Raw genomic sequence first — 8,918 nt, forward strand, 5'->3', positions numbered from 1 at the left:
TTGGCAGGGATCCAAACTGAACCTTAACCGAACCGTTAAACCGCTAAAAACCGGTATTTTTTATCGAACCTAAATCGAATCTAAACCTCTAAAAAAATTTCTAGCCGAACTTGAACCGAACCGTTAAAATGGCTTATACTTAGTGTTGTTAAAAAGTCGAGTTCATCCGACTCCGACTCAGAGTCTCGAGTCGTTAGTCGAATATGTCGACTAACTCAAACTCAAGTCGTGAACTTAAGTCGACTCGAGTCGTGAGCTCAAGTCGACTCGAGTCGTGAACTCAAGTCGACCCAAGTCGTGAACTCAAGTCGACCCAAGTTGTGAACTCAAGACTAGAGGACGAATATTTTATGAACTTGAGTTGTCAACTTGAGTCTACTAGAGGACGAATATTTCAGATTTATTAATTAAGATAGTTTTTGTATTTTTTTCGACTTCCAACTTGAGTCGTGACTCGTGAATATAATTAAATAATTGAGTCGACTAGAGGACCAATAGTTCTATGAACTTGAGTCAACTAGAGGACGAATATTTCAAATTAGTTATTATTATTTAAGATATTTGTTGTTATTTACTTTTTACTTTAAACACCAAACTTGAGTTGTGAATACAAAATATATAGTTATTGACTAGAGGACGAATAGTTCTCTGAACTTGAGTCGTCAATTTAAGTCGATTAGAGGACGAATAGTTCTCTGAACTTGAGTCGTCAATTTAAGTCGATTAGAGGACGAATATTTCAAATTAATTATTAATTTATTTAAAATATTTTTTCTGCTTTTTACATTTTTTTACTTTAGACTTCTAATTTGAATTGTGAAAACTGAGAAGAATTATATAAATTAGTCGACTAGATGATGAATATTCCAAATTAGTTATTATGAAAATATTTTTTGTTTTTTATATTTTTTTACTTTAGACTTCCAACTTGAGTCTTGACGTGAATAAGAATTATATAGTTGAAGTTGAGTCGACTAGAGGAAGAAAAGTTCTTTGAACATGAGTCGACTAGAGGATGAATATTTTTAATATTATTAATTAAGATATTTTTTGTTTTTACATTTTTTACTTTAGACTTCCAGTTGAGTCGTGAATACAAATTATATTGTTGAGTAGATTAGAGGACGAATAGTTCAAATCAAATGTTATTATTTAAGATTCTATTATTTACATTTTGTACTTAAAAATTTCAACTTGAGTCGTCAATTTGTGTCGACTAGAGGACGAATATTTTAAATTAATTATTAAGATATTTGATCTGTTATTTACATTTTATTACTTAAGACTTCCAACTTGAATCATGAATACCAATTATTTACTTCATTAACCTATTCCTCATTTTACTTGATCAAATAAATTCTTATTAACATTTTTTGATTGAATACTCAAAAAAATTCTTATTTACATTTTTTTGATTGAATAAAATTCTCAAATAATAAAATATTTTGCAGGTATCTGAATATTTTGAAATTATATCTCAACCATATTTTGAATTTTATATAAGACAGACATGTGATAATAATCAAAACTAGAGATGACGGGTGGATCTTCTTTAGCATTCCTCCTCATCCGTATTTAATATATATTAAGTATATTTATAGTACCTCTTTTAGGTAATTATTTTATTTAGTCATTAATAGTTAATAACTATTAAAATATTTTAATAATATCAAATGTACTTGTAGATACATATATAAAATAAAAAGAAAAAAATAAATATACGTGTTTAAAAAATAGCGATAAAATTAAACAAATCTGGCCAGAAAGTTTGTACTTAATTCTGAACTATGATAGGACATAGCGATACTATTAAATCTAGACATACTGCTAGTGTTGTTAATTGGTTGGTTGTGTAAAACCCAGACCCGGGGTTTGGGTCTATATAATCGACCAAACAAGCTCTGAGCACGAACCCCGAGCACAGACCCGGGGTCCAGACCCGTATTTCAGAACCGGAGTTCAGACCCGGGGTCCAGACATCGGGGTTCAGACCCGGGGTTCAGACCTGGAGTTCAGACCCGGGGTCCAGACCCGCGGTTCAGACTTGGGATTCAGACCCACCTATGAATTACACCTGGGGCTCGGATAAATGAAAAGTAAAAAAAAAAATTTCATTTTCTAATCTTAAATTAAATCTTATTCTTATTTTATTCATTCTAAATTAATAAAGCTTTTTTTTTATTCTCATTTTCTTACCATTTTTGGGGACTTTCTTTTGGTCAAAAATTTTTATGGTAAAATAAAAATATCAGTAAATATTCAAAAAGAGTAACCCATGCATGACGGAAAAAAAATAAAAAAGTAAAATTTTATTTTAACACATATTGATATTGTAATTAAATGTGGACCAATATGAAAATTCAACGTCATTCATGCATGTATAAATAATAAAAAGAAATGTAAATTTATAATTTGTGATGAAATAATGGCCAATAAAAAGTTTTTCTTTATTATATTAAAGTTATATTCCTAATATTATATATGTCATAATTTTTAAAGGGATGTCAACTATCCAGGATCATCACGGGTTTTAAAGGTATAACTAATAAATTTGGGTTTTAAGTAGGTATGTACCGATATCACTTTTTGGAGGCCCGATCCGATATTCCCGATATTAAATTGATATCGACCGATTATCGATCCGATATCATTTCTAATTTTTATGTCATTTATTTAAATATATTATAATGATCAGTTATAGTTTATATTCAATTCTATTGCAATTCTAAAAGTATATAAAATATTTTTATTGTTAAATAACTTTTATATAAGTAATAAGTAACATTAATCTATATATATAATAAATAATAAACAAATATATTATGAAATTAGAATAAATATTTTAAACAATATTTAACATTATTAAATCGAAGATTTCTTATTAGAAATACCAAAATTTACTTATTTATCAGAAATCAGTTTACGTTTATGGCGATGTGTCAAGTCAATATCACCAAATTCACTAAAAACAGATTCTGAAGAGATTATCGCACACTTTTATAAACAAAATGCGCAAAAAATAACAATATGGCAGAATGTTTATTAATTAATTATTAATATTAAAAAAATATGGATTTCGATTTTATTTATAAAAATAAATGATTTTAGATATAACTTTTTTTAAAAAATTTTTAACATTTTATTTTTGTTAAAGATGCCATTTTATATCGAATCTGATGGGCAAATTAGAAGTCACTAGTTTGTCTAGGACTACCACTAATGACAATATAAAGATGTTTATGATTGACTTATTTTTTTAATTATATGACAGATTTAAGTGACAACAAGAACTTCCAGTTCCAGGTGATATACGTGATATAGATGAACCCTAATTAATTTAACATATTTGACGATTTATTTATATTTATTTACTTAGAATTAACACCTATATATAAAAAAATTTCAAAAATCTAAAAATAAAACGTGAAAGGATAATAGATACCCCGTATGTTTTTCATAAACTTAAATTTTCATTTTTTTAAATTTCGCATTAATTAAAAACAAAATGATTTTTTTCTTAAATATTAATTTTTACCTTATAAATATATGTAAAGAATAAAATTACGTTAAAACATTTTAGAAAAATTGCTTTGTCCATTTTTTATAGCACTTCAATTTTTTATGGACAAATTTTTCCCGAGTATGACCAAGAATATTAACATTGGGGTTACGAGTACAAATATATTTATTTTCAAAATTTGATTATAATAAAAAATATATACAATAATAAAAAATGAATACTTTCAATCTAAAGAACCCATATATCGATATTTTGTTATGATAAATTATTCCTGACCCCCCCCCCCCAAGACCTAGACCCGCCCTCTATCAGTGATTATTATTACAATAAAAAATATTTAATTATCAACTTGTTCATTAAATCGTTACACGACACGACCTCGGGTCTGAACTCCGGATCTGAACCCCGAGTCTGGACCTAGGGTCGGCCTGAGCACATAAAAGGATCGTAAATTTTACAAGCAAATTAAGAACACTAGACTCAAGTTCAGAGAACTATTCGTCCTCTAGTCGACAACTATATATTTTGTATTCACAACTCAAGTTGGAGGTCTAAATTAAAAAGTAAATAACAACAAATATCTTATATAATAATATCTAATTTGAAATATTCGTCCTCTAATCGACGACTCAAGTTTATAGAAATATTCGTCCTCTAATCGACGACTCAAGTTTATAGAAATATTCGTCCTCTAGTCGACTTAAATAGTGCGTACAAATTGTGCGTTGCAACGCAGCGTTTTAAAACGCATATAAAAAAACGTAAACGCAGCCATGTATAAATTGATGCGTTAACTTTTATTTTTTTATTTAAATTTAAAACAAAAAAAATTACTTGCTTTGTATTTACTACAAAGAAATAAAGGAAGGAAGAAGAGCAAGACGTCCAAAATATTTGTTAAAAGAAATCTTTTTTCTGAATATATTAATATTAAAGGCGATTTAACAAATTCGCAATTTTATAATTATACAAGAATGAGAAGAGCGACATTTTCTTATATACTGGAGCTCATATTTCATATATGAGGATATTAATCCAAAAGTTACTAACTGTAACAAACAAATCGATGCTGAGGATCGTTTGTTTGTTACATTATGGTAAAATAAATTTAATTTATTAATTATTTATATAATAGGTATTTAATAACTGGTGTATCATTTGCACAACTAGCTTATAGTTCAAGGATCACATTCTAAGTAAGCCAATAGAAATAGGACTACCTAGCATAGAGATAGTGATAAAGGCTATTTGCATTCTACATAACATTATCATCAACAAAGAAGGATCAGCTTCCATTGATGATATAGGTAATACCAATATTTAAATTTAAATAAATATATAAAAATCATATTTATATATATTTTTAAAATTATATTATCATCAATACAGATCCTACATTGGCTAACCTTACAACAAGACCATTTTTGGTAAGCAGGGAAAACAACTCAAGCTCACAGGAATCTAAAATCATTAGGGATAAATTCTTAAATTTTTATATTATAATAAATTTATTAATATTACTATTATAATAAATTTATTTATATTACTATTATAATAATTTTATTTATATTACTATTATAATAAATTTATTTATATTACTATTATAATAAATTTATTAATATTAAATAAAATTTGAATAAAGTATTGATCATGAAATAATTTTAAGTTTAGTTATATATTTGTAAGCTTAGTGTTAATTGTAATAGATTAAATGAAGTGGGATCCAAAGTTGAGGATTAATAATGGGGATGAAGGTTGTAGATTAGATTTATATATATATTAAACTTAACAATACAAATATTTTAAATTGCCCTCAATCATAAGAGTGAAACCTTGACTTTAGCCAGTTAATATAATTACAAATATTAATCATGTTTTGCTATATATTAAAATCTTATTTATATTTTTAAAATTACATTTTAGGAAGAAGTTAACACATAATTATCCACTACTTATTATCCTATATTTACATATGAAACAGACTAAATATATAAAAATTTTATTAATAAAATGAAGGTTGTAGATTAGATTTATATATATTAAACTCAACAATGCAAATATTTTTAATTGCCCTCAATCATAATAAAAATAAACTGAGTGAAACCTTGACTTTAGCCAGTAAATATAATCATAAATATTTATCATATTTTGCTATATATTAAAATCTATTTATATTTTTAAAATTACATTTTAGGAAGAAGTTAACACATAATTATTCACTACTAATTATATAAAAATTTTATTAATAACAATATATCAAAAATTAACAATATAACAAATATAAATATCAAAATTATATAGTATTAAAAATATCTAAAGCTGTTTCAGATGTTTCTGTTGTTTGTGTATTTCTTCTATTAATCTTGATAATTTGCATTGTTTTTAAAACTTCTGTCTTGAAAAAAATAGTCTTCATCAGAATCGTAACCTTTCAATACATCAACCAGGCTATCCAAAAAGATTCTATATAAAAGATAAATAAATTATAGATAAAAATAAGAATTACTGGATACTAGAAGATGTTTTTTCCAATACACTCATAAGCTTTTGCAAATCATTTTGATTTTTAGCAGGGTTCCTTGTTTGAGGAGGGGATTCCTGAAAATTACTGACAGTAGGTCTGTCAGCAACCGTGGCTTGCATGAAATTAATATTCATGCACCCCTCCTCTAGATCCTGAAGGTCTCGCTTACTTATCCTTGTTGAGTTGATCCTTAAAGTTCCTAAGGCGTTTCCTTAGGTAATTCACGCTACAATCATAATCTGGAAACTCTTCTGATAATCTAAAAATAAAATTATTAATAATATTATATATTATTTAACTTAATTCCTATGATGGAAAGTTTTTCCATCACAGAGAATGTCTTCTTATGATCAGGATGCGCCTGATTCCAAATAACCTCTTCAGGTTCCAACATTTCAGCAAATCTTTTTGTTATTTCTTCATTCCATGATCTAAAATAATTAATAAATGATGATTTAATTATATATATTCTTACATTTTTGATGGTGTTTTCATTTCTCCACTTCAAAAAAATTTGAAAACGCAAGCAGGTTTACGTTTTGAAAAAAATAATTTAAATGAAAAACGGAAATGTGTTCAATTTGAACGAATGCATTTAAAATGCATTGTTTGCGTTTTGAAACGCAACGTTGCAACGCACAATTTGTACGCACTATAACTATATAATTATATTCACGAGTCACGACTCAAGTTGGAAGTCGAAAGTAGTAAAATACAAAAACTATCAAAATTAATAATAGATCTGAAATATTCGTCCTCTAGTCGACGACTCAAGTTCATAAAATATTCGTCCTCTAGTCGACGACTCAAGTTCATAAAATATTCGTCCTCTAGTCGACGACTAAAGTTCATAGAAATATTCGTCCTCAAGTCGACTCAACTATATAATTTGTATTCCTAAATCAAGTTGGATGTCTAAAGTAAAAAAATGTAAATAACAGAACAAATATCTTAAATAATAATTAATTAGAAGTTCATCCTCTAGTCGACTCAAATTGACGACTCAAAAGTTCAAAGAACTATTCGTCCTCTAGTCGACAACTATATATTTTGTATTCACAATTCAAGTTGGAGGTCTAAAGTAAAAAGTAAATAACAACAAATATCTTAAATAATAATAACTAATTTCAAATATTCGTCCTCTAGTCGACTCAAGTTCATAGATCTATTGGTCCTCTAGCCGACACAACTATATAATTTATAATAACTTAACGAGTCATAAAGGTCTAAAGTAGGAAATGTAAAATACAAAAAATATCTTAATTAATAATACCAAATTTGAAATATTCGTCCTCTAGTCGACGACTCAAGTTCATAGAAATATTTGTCCTCTAGTCGACTCAACTATATAATTATATTCACGAGTCACAACTCAAGTTGGAAGTCGAAAATAGTAAAATTTAAAAACTATCTTAATGAATAATAAATAATAATAGATCTGAAATATTCGTCCTCTAGTCGACGACTAAAGTTCATAAAATATTCGTCCTCTAGTCGACGACTCAAGTCCATAAAATATTCGTCCTCTAGTCGACTAGAGGACGAATATTTTATGAACTTGAGTTGATGACTTGAGTCGACTTGAGTTCATGACTCGAGTCGACTTGAGTTCATGACCTGAGTTTATAACTCAAGTCAGTTTGGGTCGATTTTTTGACCCAAAACTTGACTCAGTTTTCGACTCAGTCGACTCGACTCAGTCGATTAACAACACTACTTATACTTATAAAATAATGTGTAAGTTATTATTGCAAAAATTTTAATTTTATTCAAATTGTTTTAAAAATTATTATCAATCACATTTGATTGATAAACAGTCATAATTTTTATAAACTTTAGTATATTGCCATTTTACAACATTCTTAAAATATTTTAAGCTTATAAATTATAAGGCCTAGAAATAAATTAAATCTAATATTTAAATTATTTACATATCGGAGTTTGTGAGCATATTGAGGGACGTGATGTGCTGAAGGAATATAGGGCTGATACCACCAATATCATGAACTGAATGTCTATAAAAGCAAAGGATAGCCCTCCAAACTTCTTAAAAAGTAAATAGAGCATATGTTGGGTAAGGTTTAGGGGATATTGGGGTAATGGTTGCAGTAGTGCATTTTTGACGAGCTATCGAAGCCCCGGCTAGAGAGTCATTTGTTTGTAACATCTGAGTGCACCTTTTATGTTGAGATTGTCAATTCTTTGAGCAATGGCTTCCTGTGTTGGAAGTGAAGGGTAATCATGGATATGGTCGCCTTATTGTTTAGTGAGAATTATGTGAAGTTTGACAGATACCCTCCATAGAAAAGGAATTTTAGTGATTCATTTTCATTGATAAAGTCTAGCAATATGGAGGATATACAATCAGCGAAAGATTTAGCAACTAGCATTCTTGCACCTTTAGAAATCCTTTGGCTTGGAATAGTCGAGAAAAAAGTCTGAGAAGCAGAAATTTGAAATGCAAAGAAGGGTGCAAAAATATCCAATTGACTACAGGAGACAGTGTAGTTAAGTCAGAATGCTGAAATCTGACTGAAGGTGATCCATGAACTTGAAAACAACAAATTTCTACATGTACTAATTTCAGACATGAAGGACAGATTTGTGAAGAAGGCTTAAAGATAAAAAATGGATAAGTAAAAAAATTTTACACAACGACGCGAAATAGTTAAGGAGTATAACTTCAGGTTATGGAACAGCGAATGTAATGACCCAAACAGTGGTAACTAAATAAAGAGCTCAAGGCAGCATAAACTGTGTACAAATGAATAACTTCAAATTTAACCAAAAATTTACTGTCTACAAATAGTGGGGATTGGATTAAGAATAATATAATAGGGAGATAAATAGCGATAAAAGATCAATGAATGAAAC

General features: G+C 28.0%; 1 long non-coding RNA gene across 1 annotated transcript; it reads right to left on the bottom strand.

The window, feature by feature from the left end:
* Nucleotides 1–5,844: 5,844 nt before the first annotated feature.
* Nucleotides 5,845–6,649, bottom strand: LOC135924935 (uncharacterized). The gene is made up of 4 exons (XR_010571453.1): nt 6,520–6,649; nt 6,344–6,475; nt 6,027–6,303; nt 5,845–5,983 (listed from the first exon to the last, which is right to left on the bottom strand). It is a non-coding gene; the product is annotated as an uncharacterized LOC135924935 (long non-coding RNA).
* Nucleotides 6,650–8,918: the final 2,269 nt, after the last annotated feature.

This window comes from Gordionus sp. m RMFG-2023, chromosome 2 (assembly GCF_954871325.1).
Source record: "Gordionus sp. m RMFG-2023 chromosome 2, tfGorSpeb1-WG-v2, whole genome shotgun sequence".
In the NCBI taxonomy this organism is placed as follows: Eukaryota; Metazoa; Nematomorpha; class Gordioida; order Chordodea; family Parachordodidae; genus Gordionus; species Gordionus sp. m RMFG-2023.